At 50.5% G+C, this 21,894-nt stretch overlaps 2 long non-coding RNA genes across 6 annotated transcripts; both read right to left on the minus strand.

Annotated features, from left to right (window-relative positions):
* Window positions 1-5,586: 5,586 nt before the first annotated feature.
* LOC142079090 (uncharacterized) lies at window positions 5,587-16,845 on the minus strand. Of its 5 annotated transcripts, none has more exons than XR_012672484.1 (3): window positions 16,228-16,845; window positions 10,897-15,424; window positions 5,587-9,458 (listed from the first exon to the last, which is right to left on the minus strand). It is a non-coding gene; the product is annotated as an uncharacterized LOC142079090 (long non-coding RNA). The 5 variants fall into 5 exon arrangements; XR_012672486.1 differs by having other exon boundaries at window positions 5,587-7,740; window positions 9,202-15,424; XR_012672483.1 differs by having other exon boundaries at window positions 5,587-7,158; window positions 7,552-15,424; window positions 16,228-16,838.
* Window positions 16,846-17,174: 329 nt separating this feature from the next.
* Window positions 17,175-21,488, minus strand: LOC142079091 (uncharacterized). The gene is made up of 3 exons (XR_012672487.1): window positions 19,745-21,488; window positions 19,263-19,435; window positions 17,175-19,150 (listed from the first exon to the last, which is right to left on the minus strand). It is a non-coding gene; the product is annotated as an uncharacterized LOC142079091 (long non-coding RNA).
* Window positions 21,489-21,894: the final 406 nt, after the last annotated feature.

Below are 21,894 nucleotides of genomic sequence, written 5' to 3' on the forward strand. Positions count from 1 at the left end.
CCAGAACCACTTCCCTTTCTGTTTGGGGACAGTGCCACTTTGTCACTCTCATGTGTTGGCACGCTGTGGGTGTATTTATGTTTCCAGCTCTCAACAGGGAAGAGGTTTAAAGATTATAAGATGTCCCTGTGGAAGCTGCACCACTTTTCAAATATGAGAGGATGTCAGTATTCATACGAGGCAGGGAAGCCCTTACTAAAAAAGAAAAATCCACTACGTTTTTGTTCTTTCTTCTTGACGGTGTCCCTTTAACAGCACTCAACAGCTGTTAAATGGGATAATCGCTTGTTATCCTCATGTCACTAATTCAAATGCTAATGGCTCTCAGTGCATGAGAGGTTATTCAGCCATCCGGCACCCCAGGTACACTTTGCATGAGGAGGATGCTGAAGCGATTAAGCTCCCTTCTGGGATTCTAGAAACATTGGAAAGAAATGCTTCCAGATGAACTCAGAGAGGAGATGATGTCCAAGACAGAAAGGAAAACCAGGCAGGGAGGAGGCCGGCAGGAAGGAATTGCATGTTTTGATGTCTCAGAGGGGCTCCATCCCCACGCTGAGAGACCCTGAGCCCAGCCCAGCCTCTGTGCCAGCCGATTCAGCCACGGCTCAGTTTGATCCCAAATAACTACTACTTGTACGGTGCTAGTGCTCAGCGAGGCCAAACAAGGGTCATCATTCCACTGTCCTAGATAAACCATTATCCCAGCAGTGCAATATTTGCTATCTACGTGGAAACAGAGGCACCTCTTCCTAAGGGCCAGGTCACCACCACAAGGTCGCTAGCAGCAGAGGAGCAGCTCTGCTCCTGGCCAGGTGACACCAGGTTCAGTGACCCACCAGCCATGCAACGCAAAGTGCCAAGCTGTTGGTACCCTGCGGGGCAAACCCTCTGGTGCTCCTTGCCTCTGTGACAGGAGAGAGGCTGAAGAAGGCAACAGCAAAAACTTTAAAATCAATACCACTTTTATGGAGCAGAGCTTGCAACTAGAGCCACACTTGTATGTGTGTGTGTGTTTGTACACGCGTGTGTGTACAAAATGCAGCTCAATGCATTCATTTATATTTCACACAAGCAATTTCCCAAAAAATCTCCCAGTCTCTACAGAAGTATGTAATGTCTTTTACATGATAATAACCACAGATTGTATAGTCACACTGTTAAACAGGTCACACTATTACCCGTCAGTGATATCAACACAAAAGCAGAGCCGGAGTTAAGCCTAAAACTCTTGTTATGAAACTGCTGATAATAGACGACCCATAAGGAGGTAGGCCATCGGTGTCTGTCCTTCCCTTGCACAGAGACCAGACGACAGCGTTATGGGTGATGCCGAAGGAAAGGAACAGCGGTGACTTTGGTTTCCACCGCAGGCACTAGTGGATGTGCTTCACCCATCCCTCTTGTTCTCCAAGCAGGGTACCCAGATCCCAGACACTGGTGTCATCTGTCTCGAAAGGGGCAAGTAGGAGGAGAAAAGGGGAATTAACAGATCAGTATAATACCCTGGAGAGGAAGACATAGAAGGTGAGAAGAATGGCTGGAAAAAAGGATAGCTCTTCCACAGCTCTTAGCCATGATCATCTGAAACGTTTGTGATCACTTTCTCCAAAGGGGTCAATAGTCAATGAACACCCAGTTTTGTCTTTTGAAAAACCTATTTTGACATCAAAACAATGGTTTCTAAACCTGGTCTTAAGCCCATGGAGGCCACTATTGTTTAAGGAAATTCACTGGCCAAAGCACCTTCTCAGCCTCAGCATCCATCCTTGGCTTTCTTTTTAAGTTTGAAATGATCCTGTGTTCAGCTCTGCTGGCCTGGTATCTCTAGTCCCCTCAGTATTTCATTCCTAATTCTACTTTCTTGACATCTTCTCCTCTGAAGAGTTACTTATGGGCAAGAAAAGTTGTTCTCATTGCATGTTCAAAAATATACATATATGTATCTCTGTTGCCATGGCAGTGGTGTGGGTACAACCAACCATTTTAGCCACACTAAGTTTAAAGTGGTAACCAAGTTAACAACTCTTTTGTTTCCTCCTGGGAAACAAAGAACCAATGCAGTCAGCTCAATAACAAGTGCTGGGACGTGTTTGCTCCTGCAGGCTTATGGGCGACCACCAGGAAGCCACGGCTGGTCCCCTCCACGGGCTGCAGGGCTGACCCAGTTTCTGCTTGGAGCTGTCATGGCAACTTCCACAGACGCTTTTGCCGCTTTGCATGGCAAAACCTTCGATTTCTGGCTACGGCAAAAGAAGAATGCAAAACCAGTGGCAGTGCAAGCCGGAGGGTGGCTCAGCCTTTCGCCCTGGGTCCTGCTCCCGAACAAAACCCGCATCCATGCGGTAGCAAAGGAGTTGGACACGGGAGGGAAAGCAAATTGTCACTTACTTTTTTCCATTCTGGTGGTGCTTTATTCCTCATCAGGAAGCATGTTCAGCCTGGCTCGATAAAGAAATGAGGCACACACAGTCACTTCATGTGTGCCCAGCGCGGGGCAGAGCCTGCCCCTCTTCCCTCCCAGGCCCCCCTGAACTTGAGGCCATTGCCCACGCAGACTGAACTCAGCAGCCTCAGATCCATGAAATCTATGGGAATAAGGACAAACGGGGGAGAGCAATCGTGCCTCCGCACAGGGGAAGGCGACAGCGGGAACTCAGCCCGTATTTGATGTTGGAGAACCTGCACGAGAGCAGTGCCGGCAGAGGGGTGCCCGCCTGGGCTGCTCCCAGGACCTCCATCTCAAAGGTGGTTGTGCATTTACCCATCCTGTTCGTCACTCGGAGAGCTGGCTGCCTGCAGCGACAAAGAAATGTCAGCGCTTTACACTAAAAACCTTGTCAGCCCGAACGGGAGAGGAAAATGTTCCGCACAGTGGGGCAGACACCCAAAAATCACTCCTGTGTCATGGGGAGGAGGGAAAAGGAGAAAAAAGAAAAAAAAAAAAAACGGCTGGGGTTTGATTTATAAAGGGAAATGAGCTGTAAGATAATGTGCCCGGACGGGCTAAGCCGAGGCGGGTGCGAGAAAAGCGGGTGACAGCCAGCAAGCACCAGAACAGCCCAGGCAGCGGAGAGGGAAAAGCATCAGCCTGCTTGGAGGGAGCGAGAAGCGCAGAAAGCACACGCTAAGTAGGAGTGCTGGGATGACATTTGAAAAGGGGAAAATTTAGACCGAGCAGCAGGAAAAGCTTCCTGACAGCGAGATGCACGCACTGGAGCCGTCCCGCGGGAGAAGCCCTGGAAGCCTCATCGCTTGGCGTGTGAGGACCGAGCTGGAGGAAAGCTGCAAGTCCTGGAAAGGCCTTATCCAAAGCTCGCTGAAAGTCAACAGCGAGGCTTGCATTAATTACAGGAGGCTTGGCTCGGAGACGAACTCCACAGCCAGGAATGAGCCTGCAGGGAAGAGTGGAACTCCCAGTAGGTGACTGGGTGGTGGCGGGTCCCCGGCACGAGCATCCCCATCCCCACGGAAGCTGGGAAACAAATGGGTGAGTACGATGGGGAAATAGATGGGGAAATAAAACATCCTTTCTCCTTTAAGGCAACGTTATCTGTCGGCGAGGAGCTGCTCCGCTCTGGCCAAAGCACAGGCAGAGTCAGGGCTCAGGCTTCTGTTAGTCTGGGCCCCTGGCAAGGCCAGCTGCCAAAAAAAAGTGCAATTTTGCTTCAGTCAGGGGATAGGGCATGGGTGGGTGGGGAGGGAAATGAGGGAGAGAGCGAGGGACCGCAGATGGGAGAGTAAGGGAAAGAGGGGACATATGCACCGTGTCTCTGGATGTGCAGCAAGAAGCCCAGCAGGTCGGGGGGAAGAGGCGATGACTGCAGGCAGAAGCCAAGGCAGAGGGAGAGCAGCTCCAGGGACGATGCTGTTTCCCTCCTATCAAGAAGGAGCCTTGTTCAAAGAAACCTTGCTAAGCCACTAGCCCTCCCCGCCGCAAAAGGCAGGAGGCGATTGCCCCTATGGGGCGGCAAGTGGAGTAATTTCCCTTGCAGGGCACTGTCCCTCAGGTACCCCCGCGTGAGCTGAGCATCGTCCCACCAACTCCAGTGGCCTTACTGGGAGCTGGCATCACAGTATCTCCTCCACAGCATGAAACTGAACTTCAGCCTCTGATCCCACGTGGGTTCCTTCTACCCCCAACAAAAACATCTCTGCGCGAAGGGTATCCACACACTCACACAGGAGATTAGCCAGGCATGGGCAGTTAAAGCACTAACCGGGCTGTGCACACAGCAGCCCTGGAAGTGCTCGCTGTGTGTGCCATCCATCCCCCATCCCCGCTTTTACTGCTATATTCCTTTATTCGGATACACCGCCTTCTCCAGTTAAACAGCAAACCCGGCAGGGCAGGAAATGACAGCCCATGCTATTGCCGAGCCAACAGAAATGACGCTGAAGTGGGAAGCCTAATTTAAGAGTAAAATACAATATAGAGAGGTTGCACTTATTTCCGGATCAGGCATTACAAACCCAGGGAATTCAGAGTTAAAGTTATGCTTAAAATAAATTCAAACTTGTTGAAGTGTGGCAATGTGCAACCAAGGCATACAAACAGCCTTAATTCTGCCCTGCAGTGACACATAACCATATGACTGTGATTAAAATGTTTTAGTACTTGTGCTCCTAGACTAGATTACCCTGATAAATACAATATTTTTTCATATTCCCTTGGTTTGCCCCTCCCCCAACAACCCTGTGCCCCAGATATTGCCGCTAGTACAGATTTCACTGCCTACCAGGAAAAAGAGATATATATCGCAGGTCCTTCACATCTGTAACGGGAGCCCCGGGCTAAGCGTTGTCTTGGAAATACCTCCCTCCTACCATCGGACCCACAGCCACCCCTGCCCGAGGCTCTGGAGAGCACAACGTAAGCGTGCACCAGGCGAGCATTTACTCCTGCTGAGGAGAAGGGAAGGGCTTTCCTCACACCTTTTATACCACTGCAATCTACACTCATGTACTTATTTTACAAGCCCATTAAAACCTCGGTTTTAAAGTGTAGAGAAAATAAAAGAGAGACAAAGAAAAATCATCTGGATAAACAATTATGGCTTTTTGTCAAGGACTCAGGAGCTAATCGAGTCCAGATCTGTTCCACATTCACATTTACATGCAAAATTGTACTTGCTGATCTAGAAAAAGTCAGATTAGCATCAAGAGTCAGCTCTGCCCTCAGCTACATGGTGCAAACTCCATGGAGTGAATGGGGGCTCCCAGGGTGTAACAGAGGGCAAAGCTTGGCCCCAAATACTTGAAGACCGTTTGGCCTAGATGCACGTGAAAATGGCTGCTCTGCACTTCAGTCCAGTCTGAAATGACTCTCCAGAAGTTGTATTTACTTAAGAGTGTGGGTGGCCTGAATTGTCATGATGTGTTTAAATATTTGGCACTAAATCACAGCTGTCCGCTTATTTGCACTTTTGCTGCCGGGCAGCAGGAACACCCCTGGAACTAGTCAGCATCAGACGCATTAATGAGCTAACAGATATATTATAGTTTACAGTTTAGACTTCTTTTGTTCACATAAATACACACCCCATCTCCCCTTCTTTCCCAGAACAACATATCTTTTCAAAGATGTTGACTTTCCAAGCTTTATTTTATTTGGCCTTTATTAATGAGCTTGCAAAGTTTTCGGTTACGCGGAAAAGCACCTTGCCCCTAGCAGGCTTTCTGTGCGTTACACGCAATCCTGAAGAGACTCATTGTGCGAGGGGAAATGGTCCAGCCTCAGAGAAGTTCCTCTTCACGAGCCAAAAGCCATCCTCTGCATGCGAAGATCCCGAGTAAATATGGAACCAATAAAAACCACGAGCGAAGACCTTTGCATACAGAAAATATTTACAAACTCCATGTTACAAATCACGTCGGCTGGAGGAAAACGCTTGCACCTTTGCTGTGCAGAAAGCAGGTGAACTGTGGCACAAAAGGAAGCAAAATCTTGTTTTCCGAGTTAACGCTTCCGCGTCTCATTCATCCCCCTTCTCCACCACCAGTAACCTATTATAAATCACAGGCATAGCGTAAGGTCATGATTTAATAACTCACCAACAAACTGTATGCAGTACGGGAAGACCGCAGTATTAATTCTTTGTGACTTGTATGCCTAATGGATGCTAATTGCAAATCGTAATAATTTTTTATTAAACAAAACACTAGAGGTTTTACCAGGGTAATGCTCTAGCATGGAGTCAATGGGAGCCAGTTTTTTTGTGTGTGTGAATAAAACAGTTTTTCGTCAAAAAAATGCTTATTTGCTGACACTGAAGTTTCTTGTGGGAATACATCACTTTTGCAATTAAATTTTCATCTGGAAGATTTTTCAGGTCAAAAATGGAATTTCTGGTCAGAGTCATAGCAGGGAGGAACACACAGGAAGCCAGGCTCTGAACCGAGCAGGGCCGAGCCTCTCGCATCCCAAGCACTTGGCTTAATTATGGAGCCAACAGCTCGTCTGCCATATGGCCGCTCCTCGCCTGGTCTTGCTCATTTTTGGCCATTCTCCTCCAGCGCCGTTTCCCGGTTCTCCCGCCGGCCTCTCCCAGGAGCAGAACGTGCAATGCCACGGGCTTTGCAATTGGATTTGCCGGGAAGCATCCCCGAGCGGGTGGTTGCCTCCCGCCGGAGGAGCGCGGAGGAGCAACCCCACCGCCAGCGGCCGCTCTCACCCACGCAACAGGACCTGGGAGAGGATGTCTGGCCATTTCTGCCTTCCCCTCCATGTGCAGGAACGCGCCGTATCAGCAGAAAGCACCTTCGGTAAGGGTGTAAATGCATCCCCCCTGGGGCGGCTGCACGGCATTATCTGCAGCGGCACAAGGACCGGGGAGAGCTGAGCTGCCGGCAAGCCTTTGCACCCTCGCAACCTGATTCACCAGAACAGCCCGGCTGCTTTTTGCCACCATAATGACACACCAGAGCTGCGAACCTGGTTTAACCGGCCAGTTTGTGCCACTCTTGTGCCCACAGAGTTGTACAGAGTAGCTGGAAGGGCCCCCCCTCTGCATTGCATACCTCAGCCAGGCTGCTGCAGCAGAGGTGGAGACCCAGCTGTCACCAGCCACCACGGAGAGCCTCATCCTCCGTGCACCTTAAGGAGGGTAAGTCAGAAGTGGTTCAGCTCAGCCACCGCAGTCAAATGAGTCTGAAAGACTGTTAGGAGGGATCAAAATCACATGTGTGTGTGCGTGTGTGTGTGGTTTCACAACACCTCCCTCTCCCCGCTGCCAGCCACACCAGTTTCCTCAAAGAAAAGCAGAACAGTAGAGCACAGACCCAAAGCTACGCCGTGATGTATTAAAGCCCTGTTTTTCCCACTGCCTAAAGAACTGACCCAGCCCCCTCAAATGTTCCCAGCATATTTGAATTGTGAGTCAGAAACCACAATGGAGATACTTGCCTAGCTTGACAAAGTTTGAGTATCTCCTGCCAAATAGTAATCGCTGATTTTTTGCTCTGTCACTCATGAGTCCTGTTTCCGCCGCCCTAACCATGCAAAACACACCGCCTCATTGAGGAAGCAAGGATTACTTCTTGGATGCTTACCTGTAGCATCTCCAACTTCTCATGGTCCCTTTCGTGCAGAGCGCTGCTAACAAACAGGATGGAAACCTGCAGGTATGGAAAGCTCACATCTCTGTCCCCACAGTGGAAGCAATGAAGATAGAGGATGGAAAGAATAGCAACAATACTGAAAAGTGAGGCCAGGAAAAACTTCATCTTTGCAGGCAGGGTCTAACATTTAAAAAATAAAAATTCAAGACAGATTTCCACAGACTGGATTAGCACCTCACTTAGCAAAACATCCTAAGGATTAGGAGTTAATCTGTGACGGACCACCATATGGTTCCTTGGGCCATCACCACCACGGTAAACTTTGGCAAAAGGGAGCAGCCAGGAATAGGAAGCACCAGCCGTGTCGTTCACCATAGCTAAAGCCACTGGCTCTCGTGAGTTAGCATCCAAAGTGGCAAAATAAGTTTTCGCTGCTCTTTCTTCTGCAGTGGCGACAGGGCTGCAGCACTGAGTGGGGCACTGTTTTCTCCCCGCCATTCATGCAGCCCCACTTGGGGCAAAAAGGTAGAATACACTTTTGATTATTATTTTGCTATAGTCACACTCATTTCCCATTTTTAAATTTCCCTACACAATCGTGAGTGCTAGAAACTTTTTTTTCTTAATTAGCTTTTACCCCCCCCCCCCCTTTTTTTTCTTATGTTGAAAGCCAAGATTCCCAGGCGACCTCAGCATTCGGGCAGAGAGGCACGAGGTCTTCAAGAAAATCCCCGAGTACCACAGTGCAAGGCTTGATCTGCAGCGAGGAGAGCTGGCAGTGCCACGGTGCACCTCAGCACTCCAGCTGTTGCTCCAGCAGCGGAGCCGTGTCGGGAGGAGTCCAAGGACCAGCAGCTGAGAAAAAACTCAGACACAACCAAACCCTTCAGCGTTACATGAGGCTGAGGTCGTGCGTGTGTATATATGTGTGCGCTTGCTTTATTTTTCTTTTCTTTCCACTGCAACTAGCCTTAATATTTCTTCAGCGGATTCATGCTCATACTTGTACCAAGAAATCCTTCCCATTATCTTCTCCATCGCCCGGGCTGCAGTGCAGCGAGCAGCCTGCTGCTATCCATCCCGGCTGCCTGGGCTTCGGGACAGCTGGGCTGCAAGGCTGGCGAGATGGGGGAGTTTCCGGGCTCTGAGGTGCACGAGGAGGAGGGAGATCATTTTGTGCGCTGCTAATCTCGCTCTGCAGGAGCGCTGACTTTCGCCTCTTTAGCACCTGCCATGGGGAGCTTGGGGGTGGGACACGGGGGATAGCAAGAAAAAAGACTTCAAGCCAGATTTACTCACTTCCTTATTAGTTAATGCTTCCCAAAAAAATGCTGCGAAGGCAGGGGGGTGAATAGGTCCGAACAGACTTCACATAAAAAATACAAACATCACACTTCAACATCTCTCTCTGCTTTTAGGAAGGGGGAGTCTTTGACTGAAGCTGTGTCCAAAGCCCTAGACAGTGACCCAGGAGCTCTAGGATTTCCTTTCCAGCTCCACCTCAGGCTTGAAATTTCAGGACTGTGGTGTCTTGCTGACAAACCTGAGCCACGCTGAACTGCAGATAAAATACCAGTGATCCTTTTAAACTTCCCATCCCCCCCAAGCACGCATTGCTCTGAGCTGTGCACATGTACTGACCTCTCCCAGCTCGGTCCTGGCGACAGGGTGATACACGGCCCAGACCTGCACTCCCTGAACGACCGACGGGCTTTCGTCTAGCACGGAGCCAGGCACCGGAGGTGCGTAAGAGGGAGCAAGAAAGAAAAAGCAGCTGAAAGCTGCAATGTGCGACAAATACAGATCCTAGTATGGCTCTTAGGATCATAAACCACATGGATCCTAGGTCCGTTCAAATCAATCAGTGAGGGTTTCCAACGCCTTTACTCGGGCTTCGGCTGAGAACAGTAAAACCAGTAGTAAGCATGATGGCAGCAGGAGCAGGTTTTAGAACCCCAGCTGATGGTTCAAACCCCGAACTGAACACTGAATTCGTCCACAGAGGCAATTGCTCCAGGACAGCCACACTGGCAAAGACGTGGGGGGTGGGAGAATGGTGCTTGTTCTCCCACCCGCTGCCAGTCGGTAGGTGACCAGGTTACTTCACATGTCCAAGCTTGTTAATCTGACATCATCTGTGAGCAATAAAATGTGTCCATTAAAAACCATCTACACCAGCTAGAGCTATTGATGGGAGACAGACCAAAACAGCAGGCAGACAGGGCTGCCATGAAGTTGGAGTGAGAGGCCTCAAAGCTGCTTGCCTCACACAATATAGATGATGCCAAGCTAACCAAGCTCGGAAGGAGAGCTGCTCTTGCAAGGGGGTCTTCTGCAGCCATCTGCATGAGACCACTGTCACCTGAGCTGAAAGAAAAACCCTGTTGTACGGCCACGGTAGGAGGTTGGGCCAGCTAGTGCAGGGCCATGCAGTGCATTTTAAAGCACACTGTTCTGGACGACAAGCTTTGGAAGTGTTTCTGGAGGCCCCACAATGCTGGCCCTGAAAATATTTAACACATGCCCTTCTTGAAAAAGGCATTTTAAAGAAATCTGGATTGCAATCTGAATGCAAACAGCTTCTGTCTGCCCTCCATCCTCAGAGGCAATGCAAGCAGATCAAGCAATTCAAGAGGCATAAACTGGCCCTGGAAGAGCCTCAGGCCAATGTTTGGGCTCGTTCCTTAAGCCAAAAAGAAAGAAGAGGGCAGCAAAACCATTTTATATTCAGCTGGAAAGTTTCTAACGCTGTTTGCTGGAGCAGTGGCTGCCACCAGGAGTACACCAGAGTCCTCTCCCTGGTAGTGTGCCGCCACCGTGCCATCGGCTCGGCCATGAGATTGTCAGCTGTTACTTAGCAGCCCAGGCTACTTGCATTACAAAATTTGGAAGAGAGGTGGAAGCTGGAACCAGAGAAGCTGCAGACAAGCAGAGCAGGACAGGCTGCCCACCAGGAGTAACTCTGGTGCTTGGGAGAAGACAGATTTTCAGTGCTGGGCACTCAGAAAACCTACGTGAGCACACGCATTTGCACGATGCGCAACAAACCGCTGGCTCTGGACATATGTACCGGCCCCTCGCGTATGGCACTCAGATGCAAGGACTTCCAAGGCCTAAAACAGGGGATGCACCTCTCTCCTGCCCCTGCTAACTCACAGCAGTTGCAAGGGAGACCAAGCAAATGCCCCCCCTCCAACCCACGGCTGGCACGTCCATCCCCAGCAGTCTGCCAGGCTGTTACGCCCTTACGAACGGGCTTGGCAGAGCAGCCTCCCCAGCCAAAGTAAGGTTTGTATCAGGGGCTAAAGATCAAACCGTATCTATCTGTGAACACACCTTTGTTAGTTTTGGCTGCGCCCTTTCAGGTATCACCTGCCTCCCCAGGCAAACACGTTCCCATCCCGAGCTCTGCAAGCCTGCTGTGCTCCTCTGAGCACTGCTTTCGCCTGGCAGGTACCTGCGCACCTACCGCATCCGCAACAGCAGCGAGCGGCCGAGGAGGGAGAGCCCCGGGACGATCGCGGCTGCAGCGAGCGTGTTGCAGGGAGCGGAGGAAGGAGCTGGAAGCAGATTCACAGTCAGGCTGCTGTTTGGCTTTGCTGAAAACAAGAGTGGAAAGCTGGCACCGACATCCAGCCGCCCCAACAAACATTGCATTCATATGCAGAGCTACGGAGCAAATGATCTGTCAGTTGTTCATCTGGAGAACAGGTTTCACCAGCCTGGATTAAATGATTACGTTGCCGCAGCATGTGCTTCTTGCTGCTTTGGGAGATAAAGGAAGTAAGGCGAAAGCACCACAGAGAGAGGCCTGACCCTGCAACCCAGCTCCCAGCACCTTTACGCTTGGGGAAGGTTCGGACCGGCATGGAGCACGGGGGACGTGGCGCGAGTGTGTTTAAAAGGCAGCACGTCGGTGCCAATGCACTGAAATCACTAATGCAAGAAAACACCTCATTCGAGTACAGGAGGTGTATACTTTGCCTCACGTTACTGCCTCCAGATGTGCACCAGACTGGCTGTATTTCTGAGCCTTCTGCTCCTCGTTCCCACAAAGCTGAAGGCAGGGTGAGTGCACTTGGAGGTCTAACAGCACATGTGCAGCAGCGACAGGCTCCACCAAAGCCTGCGTCCTGCCTTCACAAAACCCCCGTTGAGTGACTCCCTTAGGATGTAATTGCAGTCGACTTCATTCCAGGCCATGAACATATGTCTGGCTACGGCCATTACTGCAAGCACACAAGGAAAAAAAAGACAGATAAAGGAGAAAGTGCAAAACAACACTCTTGTAATCCAAGCCCAGTTAAGATAATGGGTGTTTTCCTCTATAGGAAAAGGATACTTCGCTACCTTTGGCAGTGTGGCAGCTTCCCTGCATGAATCTTTTCCACGGCAGAAAAGAAAGGCTGACACCAGCTTAGCAGACTCAAAAACACGACACTGCACCAAACCCATGGCCCCCGGCAGCACCCCCTGAAGCCCTCCAGAGCCCACGCGGGCAAAAAGCAGATGCCCAAAGAGCCGACACAGCAACTTTAGGACTCTCCCAGACCTCAGGGGGCCGAACCCTCACACGGACATCTTTCTCCACTCTGTGCCTTTTGGCAGGTCACCGGAGCTTGCCCCATGGCCCCGTCTCTCAGGGGAGGATGCATCTGCAGTGGGGGTGGCGAAGGGCGCGGGGATGCAGCCACAGCACACCGTGGGCAGCGGGAGCCGGAGCCACCGCCCTCTTCCCGCACTGTGTTTCGCAAGATGAACGGTAGCAGCAGCGCTATCGCTTTTGTATTTGCTTTCCTTTTTTTTTCAGAATGAGCAAACCCGGGCATCGGTCCATAGCCCACCCTCAGGAACAGCACAAACACCGCTCTGGGGGAAGCTTCCTAGAAATCGCCTGCAGCGAGCACCCAGCACCCAATGCTCCCAGCCCAAGCAGTTGCAGGCTGGCAAATTTCTAAGCCATCCAAAGTAAGGTCTTATCAATGGGACGTGTTAGGCAGGCTTAAGCGACACTGAGCTGCCCTCCCCACATCAAGTGGCCGTGAAAACACGTAGGATTTGTCCAGCTGGGATGGCTCCCAGTCAGGCTTTTACGTTTGTGACTCGTGGATGAGCCTTTAAAAATACATCCCAGTGCACGTACGGATGTACTCCAAGATACACTTACATGCACAGGCACATGACCTAAGAGGTGGGTTCGAACTAAAGTGACTCAGCCTCCCGGTTACAGGAACAAAATTAGCAACCACTCATAAACGTCTTATGTCTCAGACAGGGCTAGATGGCACTGTAAGTTAGTTAATGTGCAAGCCCTTCGCCTCAGGAGATTTCACTTTGGCATTACGATCAGTGGAAAACCAGGAAAGCTGGTGCTCCCTAGGGTATATTTTCCAGAGCTGGGCTGGTAATTCACACTGACAGCCTGATTCAACACATTTTCTAGGTGCCTAGTTAGGAACTGTGTCCAATAATTTAGTCATTCTCTGGAATTTACTTATTTTATTTTTTTGAGCAAATAATTCTTGGCTTGCAAGCACTTAAACATGTAATATTTATTATAAAACATATGTTTTTCCCCAATACTTAGCCTACATTTTCCCTACTTTAATTTATCCCATTTCTCTTCATTAACCCCTGCCCCCCACCCCCGTTGTTCCCATGCTGGATCCCTCTACCTCTCCCAGGAGAACAGTGATGAAATGACATTCACCTCCCAGACCTCCTGGCACATCACCCCTTCTCTTTGGGATCGGCTCGGCGAGGCAGAGAGCCCTCTGGCCCCGAGCCCCTGAATCACTTAAGGATGCACAGCTGAAACGGAGCAAGGCAAAGTGGCGGCGGGAGGCGAGGACCAGGCTTGCAGCGCAGGCGCCTGGCTGTATTCGGGTCAGAGCATTCAGGTCCCGCAGCCTCAGGCCTCTGCGTGAGCTGGTTAGGAGATGAACAAGTAAGGATCTGCCCTAATCTCACACCCAGACCTTCCAGAGCCTCTGCACTCCCTCCACAAGCAAGCACGCCGTGGCTGATGGCACCGTGCCACTGCAAGGGAACGGCATCCACATGTCTGGGGGGGAAGAGGGGGGACGTTCCGTCCTGCTGCAGCACATCTGCTCCGGGGCTGGGAAGAAGATGGCCACCTCTTTAACAGAGACCGTATCCATCCCATCTAATACTCAGACGAGTATCTCTCCCATCATTTAACAAGGGGAGCAGCCCTCTGAAAAAAACTTTTCCCAGCAGAGAATCCCATCAGCTTCCTGACAGCCTGGGTCATTCGTGCCTGTGAATCTGCCTCCCCGTTCCTCAAGTAACAGATTAGTCACGTACATTTGCAATGGCAGCAATTCTGCCAAATAGCTGAGGAGTGGTGCAGGAGGAGGAGAACGGCAGCATGACAAGAACAGGCAGCGGAGGGGAGAGGAGAAACGAAATGTTTCTTCCTCTTCTCCCATGCCCCTTAGGTTTTCAACAGCGTTTGCGTGCACAAGCTGCAAAACAGCTGCACCACGTGCTGGAGGTGAAATCCAGGCGCTATCTAGCCGAGAGACTTGGACATCCCCGTCTCTCCTCTTTCGCCCCCAGGCTGGCAGGAGCATCGCCCAGCAGCAAGAACACCAACAGCTCCTCTGAGGTTGGGACCAAAAGCCTCCCTAAATATGGACCACGTCTGGCAACTGGGAAAAGCTCTCGCTTGAACTCCCATCTTCCAAGTGACTGACAAATGCCAGACCCCGGCAGGGCTGACAAAGGCTCAGGGTGCAAAGCATGTCACTAGGAGAGGAAAACAAACAGGCAAAAGGCCCCCAAAATCCAGCTCCCGATTAATATGTGGCTTACTGCAAACAGTTACTTCCTTCTTCCAATTACATGCATGAAGAATCACCCTTGTCGTTAGAGCAGCAGCGCATGGAGCCTGTAAGCAGGTCAGACTGCTCCTCCGTGCCGTACACGCTTGTGTCGAACTGCCCCTGTGCCGACACGCTGCCAGCTACAAAAGCCCCGGTAGGTAACAAAGAGGGAGATTCAAAGCAAGAGCACCTGAGTGATCCAGTAACACAAAAAAAAAACCCAGGCTGTTTCGGGTCATCTGAGGTGTGCACACATTCCCAGACACTCAGTCTGTCCCCTGTAGCCCAGGGAAATGCTAAATGGGCAGCATGGCCTGGAGAAACTGTAAAGAGACGAGTGCCTGGGGGGAAGCAGATGAGCAGGTTTTCAAGACAGGCGTTGCTACTGCAATAAGAGATAGGGACACATGTAGGCGGTCCCTGTCCTGGTAATAAATAACAGCTACAAAACTCTTATTAACCTCTGTAAAACATGTTGGTTCTGCCAGTACATCCATCACGAAGTTATCTGTCACATGTTAGCACTGCACTCACTTCAGCGGTCCCAGAGAAAGACAGAAAACACAGCAGGCCGGTCACAGCATCCTGCATGCCAGCCGAGGGGAGTCACAATCTCAAAGGACGCATCCTTGTTATCATAAAAATGATGCTCCCTTCCTGTATCCTCCACCTTAGGGGGCAGCGCTGAAAGAGGAGAATAAAATACAAGCATCACTTCTGAGACAGGAACCTCACCATAACAAGAAATACCAACGAAAACCTCAGAAATGTTGTAGCTTTCCTTCCTAGGAACAAGCGGGCATGGGGCTACGTGTGAGCATCTGGGCTGGTGCACTCACTCACAGTCCAAGGCAAGCCTGGCCCCGTTCACTGGTGGGGATGGGAAGCACTGGGCTCCTTCTCTTGCCGTCCCACTTCCCGGAGGGGAATTCAGGGCACCAGTGGCCCGTTGCTGGCGAGAAAAGTCCCGTCCCACATGCTGCCAGGCTTCCCCACAACCCCATCTAAATGCTGTCCTGTTTCAAAAACAACATGGGGAGGAGGGGGAAGCACATAAACCGGTGCTCTGACATTTGACACTACACCAGGACATAGATTAAACTAGTTAATAATTTTAATCGCCATCTAATAGTATTAATCTATTTATGCAATGTATGCTAAAATGCGCGTAGCACTATGGTCTGTTTTTAACTCTAATCGGGGTAGTCCTGACCCAAACAACCACCCTGGGTCGTGAAGCTGTGTATTTTGGGGGATTTTTTTTGTTGGCTATTTCCAGAACTGCCCTAGACTGCTATTTTGCTTAGGTTTTTATCTCAACATATATATTTCTGTCTGTTGACTTTTCAATGTCACGATTTGGCAGACAGAAAAAAATGCAGAGCAGTAACTGACACTACCATGCGACGCGGGTTTATTCTTCCAGGGCACCCATGTCTTGTTCCTGTCCTGGGTATTTATTTTCGTACTCCTGCGAGACTTGGATGCTCAGGAAAGATGCTGGGTTTAGAATTACTGGACCTAAGGGACTGGAGATACATAAATGAGCAGTATGCTGAGACCCGGGGGGAGCCGATGGCTTTACTAGGTCGTCAGCTAACCTACACAGCCAGGAGTGCAGGGTGTCAGTGAAGGAGACAAGCTGGCTCCAGGACAGACCCCAGCATGCCTCCGCGGGAGTTTTGGACTCCACAAAGCACTTTGCTCTCCCTTAAGGAAGAGGGGACATCGGAGAGATCCTCTCCCTCCATCTGCACCGTTAAAGTCTCCGATATTGCATGCATTGGGAAGGATGTGTCGGGCGTGCAGAAGCTATTACCTGCCACGTACCGAGCAAAACCACAGGCAAAAAGATGGTGCAGCCTCATGGGGTGTCCATCCCACATGCCAATGAGCAATACGAACAGAGCACTGAAAAATAAAACCCACTGCTTCAAAAAGCCCTCAGGAGAATATCTTCAATAGCATCATATTTTTTTCTCTGCTTCTTTCTGATCCTTTTTTTACTGTTGAAGTTGACATCTTTTCCTCTTGCTGAACCAGTATTTCCTGATAGCAAACCATTGTTAGAAATTTTCCATCCAGCTCTTGAGCAGATTTCAACACTCAGTGCTTGTGCATACTTATGAGAAGAGGTTAATGTCAGTCTCAGAAAATTATCTACAGGATGTGCAAAAGGGTACCACAGCGAGGAGCAGCGCCTTTGTTTGGAGAAGTTCAGACACTAGCCAGTTTCTTTGCCTCGAAACTGGGGTCAGCGCCTCTCCGCTCAATTACAGCTGTGATGCTGATCCTCCTTCACGGGTGTACTGCCCAACTGACCTGTCACTTGGAAAAAAACCTTCCATGGGGAACACTGCCTTTCATGACACAGCATGTCCCCTTTCAAACGCCCTGGGGACATCTTGATGGTTTTAAAACTAAACGTCTCAGAGAAGACCATTGCTCTCCCAATAAATAGCTGCACAGGCTTCAGAAGCTAAACAAGCGAGGCAGGCGCTTGTGGGAGGAGATGGTAATAAATGCAATAGCCAGCTTCTTAATCACCGCCCCTACTGCCTGATCACCATTACCTTGTCACAGCTGCCCTGTGCATACTGGTGACAGGACGGCTCTCCATGTTTGGAGGACTTTACCCAGCAAAATCTCTCCAAAGATCAACATGCACTGAAGTGTAATCACACCCGGGTAACTTTTTAAGAAGTTGGAAAAGAAAAATCCCCTGCTCCATCACAGAGCCGTCAGGCACGATGCAGCCCGGGAACAGCAGCCCCCAGTCTGCAGCAGTTGTACTCCAGTGGCTGGGGGGCAGCAACCCCAACAGCCGAGGCTTTTTTGGGACCAGCCTGTCCCCATTCAGAATTTCTGCCTGCAGGACACTCAAGCCAAAGCTGCCTTAATATGCTTTTAAAGGCAGGCAAATGACAAACAAGGCATCTTTCCCTTCAAAGCCCAGCCCTCCTCCTCCTCCGAGACATCTATAACTGCTATCATTAGCTTAATGATAGCAGGTGAAGCTGGTTTAGAAGGGGGAGGGGAAGAGTTAACCCAAATTCATCAACCCACCCACGGTCATCGGCTCGCGGGGAGGCGGGGGGACACAACACCCCAGCAGCACGTCCAAGAGAGGATGCCTTTTCTAAAGGACACAGCTGATTCATCGTCCCGCTTAAGTATCACGGGCAGTTTCAGCTGCAGAGGCCTGACCTGCTTGGCAGCAGCCAGCTGGCATCAGCTGCCTCCTGGAAAAAGGGAAAGAAAAGAAAAAAAAAAAAAGCTTTGAAATGACAGAATAAGCAGAGGAATAGGGGGAAAAAAGTAGGGGGGCTTGCAGTCTCTGGTTGGGTAACAGGCTAATTCCCCCCTGCTCCCTGCCCGCGACTCCATCTAATTACCCTGTTTCCTCTGAGCTGATTGGAAAGTGGCCTTGTGTCTGGAAAAGGCCATAAGCATCTTACATGCATCTGTTCCACCTAATCCCTAATAACTAGCGCCTGTGTGTTCAGGGAGAGGAGGAGGTGGGGGAGGACGAGCAGGGAAGGGCCGGGAAGGGTTTCCCATGTGCACTGCCATGTGGCGGCGGGCAGGGCTGCCCTGCCGCCGGGGCTGGGGGCTTTCGGGGAACTAACGCTGTTCCTCTTCTGCCCGTTTCACAATCTGGAGGCCCTCTTTCCTCCTTCCCCTTGCAAGAAAGAAAAACTTTATTTAAAAAAAAAAAAAAGAGAGGGCCAGGGGTGGGGAGAAGGACACGTTTTGCTGAGCCTCGCTGCAGTTCGGATCTGTTTAAGCCACTCGTTTTCCCCTTGCCCTAATCCCGCATTATCCTTTAGGAATGACGTTCAATTCCTGAAGGGGGGTAGGAAGTGCTCTCCAGGGCCCTGCATGGTTTGCCCAGGAATTTGGATTGCACTTTTTATATGCAGCTCTGGGAAGGGGCAGAGGGACAATTATGCAGCCGTTTAGTAGCAAGGCAGGCACATTTTCAGCAAGCTCTTCTTAGCAGGAGCTAATTCAGCGCGAGGAGAGTGTGGGGATAAACAGCTCCGTTTGCCAGTAAAAGGATCGTCACATCTGGAATTTACACAAGTTACGAGGAGCCAGGAGCCACTATTTTGTTTCGCTCGCACCGCGTCGTAAAACATGTTAGCACTTTAAAAGCGTTGCGAGGCAGACGCACGCAGGACGACGTCTCACACAACCCTGCCGTGCCCTCGCCCTCCCCTGCCATCGGCGGAGGACACCGGGCTCGGCCCCGCATCTTGCTCAACGCCCTCAACTTTGCTCCAGCCCCTGGGAAGGGAGGCTTTTGGCCTCCAGCACAACCGGCTGGCGGTACCACGTCACATCTCCACGTGACAGCCCCGGGGGGCTGCCGGCCGGGAGAGGGATCCGCTGTGCCCCCTGCACACCTCGCAGGGGACACCAGCCCCCACCCTGGCTCAAGCCACGTGGAGGAGGACTCAGTCACCGATTGCTTTAAACCGATTTCGAAAAGGTTGGCTGCGCCTCCGTGGGGTGTTTATTTCCAAGCGCTTTCCGCATTTATCCAGCCAGCTTTCCGCTGTTTTGCTTTGGGATTTTTGCAGTTGCAAGCCGTGAGCGCTCCTCCTGCAAGAGCCTCCTCGCTCATCCCTCGGCACGCTAACGATGCCAGAGGTGGTAACGAGTCCCGTGGGCTGAGCCGCACCTGGTTTCCATAGGAAGCCCTTGTCCTCATGCCAACAAAGACACTGGGAAGCATCCTGCAAAAGAGCGGTGGGATACAGGTGTCCACAGGCTGAACCCATCCTATCCAGTAACGGTGGAAATAAAAAATTAAGGGGAAGAAAGCTGAAGTCAATGGAATGGCATTACCTGAGATTTTCACCTTTGGTGCTTCACACCTGCACGCAGCCCTTAAGGATGAGCAAGGCAAAACCCAACAGCCCATCTTTTCCAATTCTTTTTTTTTTCTCATTTTGTATCACTGAGCAGTGGTTACCCAACAAATCTGCTGCCCACTGACTTTCGTGAAGGACCGAGCCAGCCTGGGTGGGAAAACAAATATGAGCACAAAAGTCATCTCTCAGCCCTCCGTGCCAGTTGCGAAACATCGTGCAGAGGTAAAAGCCTGCAGGTTACCGTGTGGAAACCCGGCCATGATTTACACCTCCTCCTCGTCCGCCCACCAAGGGACAAAGGGCTGCCTCGGAGAGGCTCACATCACCCTGCGGAGGACCGGCAGCATCGCTGCTCGCTTTGCTGCCTGCCGGCAGGGCGGAAACCCAGCTTTTGTGAGTCATCCGCCTAGCCCATCCAGCGGCAGATCCGCTGCACGGAGTCCCACCAGCACTCACATGTGCCTGTCGGGGAGCAAAACTCGTGCCAGGGACGGCTCGCCCACCCTGCGAGGGTGATATGAGATGGGGAGAGTCGTCGGCTGCCCTCTGCTCCAGCTCTCGTGACCGGCTGGAAAAGCGAAGTGAAAGAGCGTGACAGGAAGCTGCAAGGTCACACTTTGCTTGTAACGCTGTCCTCCCGGTTCACAGGCTTTCCTTTTTTTTTTTAATTTTATCATAAAATGTTATTTTTTATTTTCTCATCAAGATAACACTTTATTATCTTTATGAGAAAGATGCACCAGTTGAACTTCAGCTTTGCTAGCGTGATGCAGAAGGCATCCCACATCAGTCTCACTAAAATTTAAAGTCCCTCGAGGTAACTTGGTGCAACTTTCCCATGAGCGCGGGCTCCTGTCACTTTAAGATTAGCAGCTGAAAGAAAAAAAAAAGAAAAAAGCGTCTTCAAGACCTCCATCTTTAGGTACCAGATAAGTGGCATAAACACTTGAAGTACCCAGAACCACTGGCAGTTTTCTGTTAATTCAGCCTGAAGTGCTGTGAAAACGGAGGCCACCTTCCTCCCAAGCTGCAAAGATGGCTTTGGTGAAGAGTGCTCAAGGCTCCTGGAAGTCAGGCTGTGCGCCCGTGGCCCTACGTTGCCGTCTCAGAGCCTGCTTAGACCCTTTCTTTTCCCCCATTCTTAAAAGAGAGAAAATAAAACCTGAACCTTGAGCCCCTAAGCTGCAGAAGCGCACCTGAAACAGGCAGGCCATTGAAAACAGAGCAGTGTTTCCCCACCTCTGCCTATTTTGGTTTATCAGTGCCTGGGAGTCACTTCGCGCACGCCTGGTTCCCAAGACAGACCACTTTCTGGCTGTGACCACGGGTGGCCCAGTAGCATGGACTTGCCTGAATGTGCAAGGGTTGGCATGGAATATAAACAGTAGCAAGCAGATGGTGTTTTAGGATGAGAAAACATCCAATTGATCAAATTTAGGGCCAGGTGTGGTGCTTACAATTACAACTGCAGTCTCACTCCTTCCTCCTCAATATCCCACCAGTTCCAGGTAGGAAGAGACCAGCCGTGCCACAATGGCTCCAGCCCTCTGAACACCTTTTCCACAGCCTGGTCATCGCACCCTCAGAAAAAAAAAACAACCCAAGCTGTTCCTCAAAAGACATACTGGCATGAATTCTGCCCCCAGCTACACCTCCGAATGACGGGAGCTGCAGAGGGGTAAGGAAGAAGAAAGTTTGGCTTGAACAGATCTCCTTTATTAAAGAGTCAGCACAGGAGGACATTTACTTGCACCAAAATACCAAGACAAGCTAGCTATACAAATACTTTTGAAGACCCGGGTTTGCCCAGTTGGTCAAAAATTACCTAGCACTCACCTGCAGAGCTGGGAGGAGACCGTGGAGGTACGGCCATCTACACTTCCCACAGTTAGTGCCTGCAGCAAGAGCAAGTGACCACAGCTCAGGAGCCGTGTCTCCTGGGCCCCTGCTCTACGTAGAGATCTGCAATCAGTCCCTCAATATCTTGCATTCTTTGAGATCCCTGTCAAACCCTTTATAAGGGTGCTTAAAAAAAACAGAAGTCTTTGCGTGACAGATTCCACACGCTGCACACACAGACATGTGATGGCTTCAAAAACTGCTAAAGGAATAAATTCACTGTATCCCAATTCATGCTCTGCATATGGCACGATGCTCCCAGCCTAGATGTATGAAATAAAACAATAGCTATATTGTATGATAGGGCTTAGCAAGAAAAGGCCCTCTATTTTCTACTCTGCTTTCACTGAGGTCCTATCTTTCCAGGATGAAACCTTCATAAATTTTCAGTTTGGGGATACTGAGCAGATTTATTCTGACACCCTTCCCTGGGGAAAGCCTGCAGCTTCCAAAAGACGGGCCGTGGATGCAGCATCAGCACGGTCACAGCCCACTGAAGGGCATTCGTTATCACCCATCCCAACTGAGCTGATTAATCCTTGATAGCAACAGCTTATTTTAATTGTCTGAACTCTGTTAAGGCAGGACCGAATCCCCTTAACTCCTCTAATTCTAGGAGCTGGATTTTCAGCTCGCTTCATCTTTTTTTTTTCCTTTCAGTCTTGCGCTCTCTTTGCACTCAGCCACATACCGCAGACCATACCTTA

This window comes from Calonectris borealis, chromosome 2, assembly GCF_964195595.1.
Source record: "Calonectris borealis chromosome 2, bCalBor7.hap1.2, whole genome shotgun sequence".
In the NCBI taxonomy this organism is placed as follows: domain Eukaryota; kingdom Metazoa; phylum Chordata; class Aves; order Procellariiformes; family Procellariidae; genus Calonectris; species Calonectris borealis.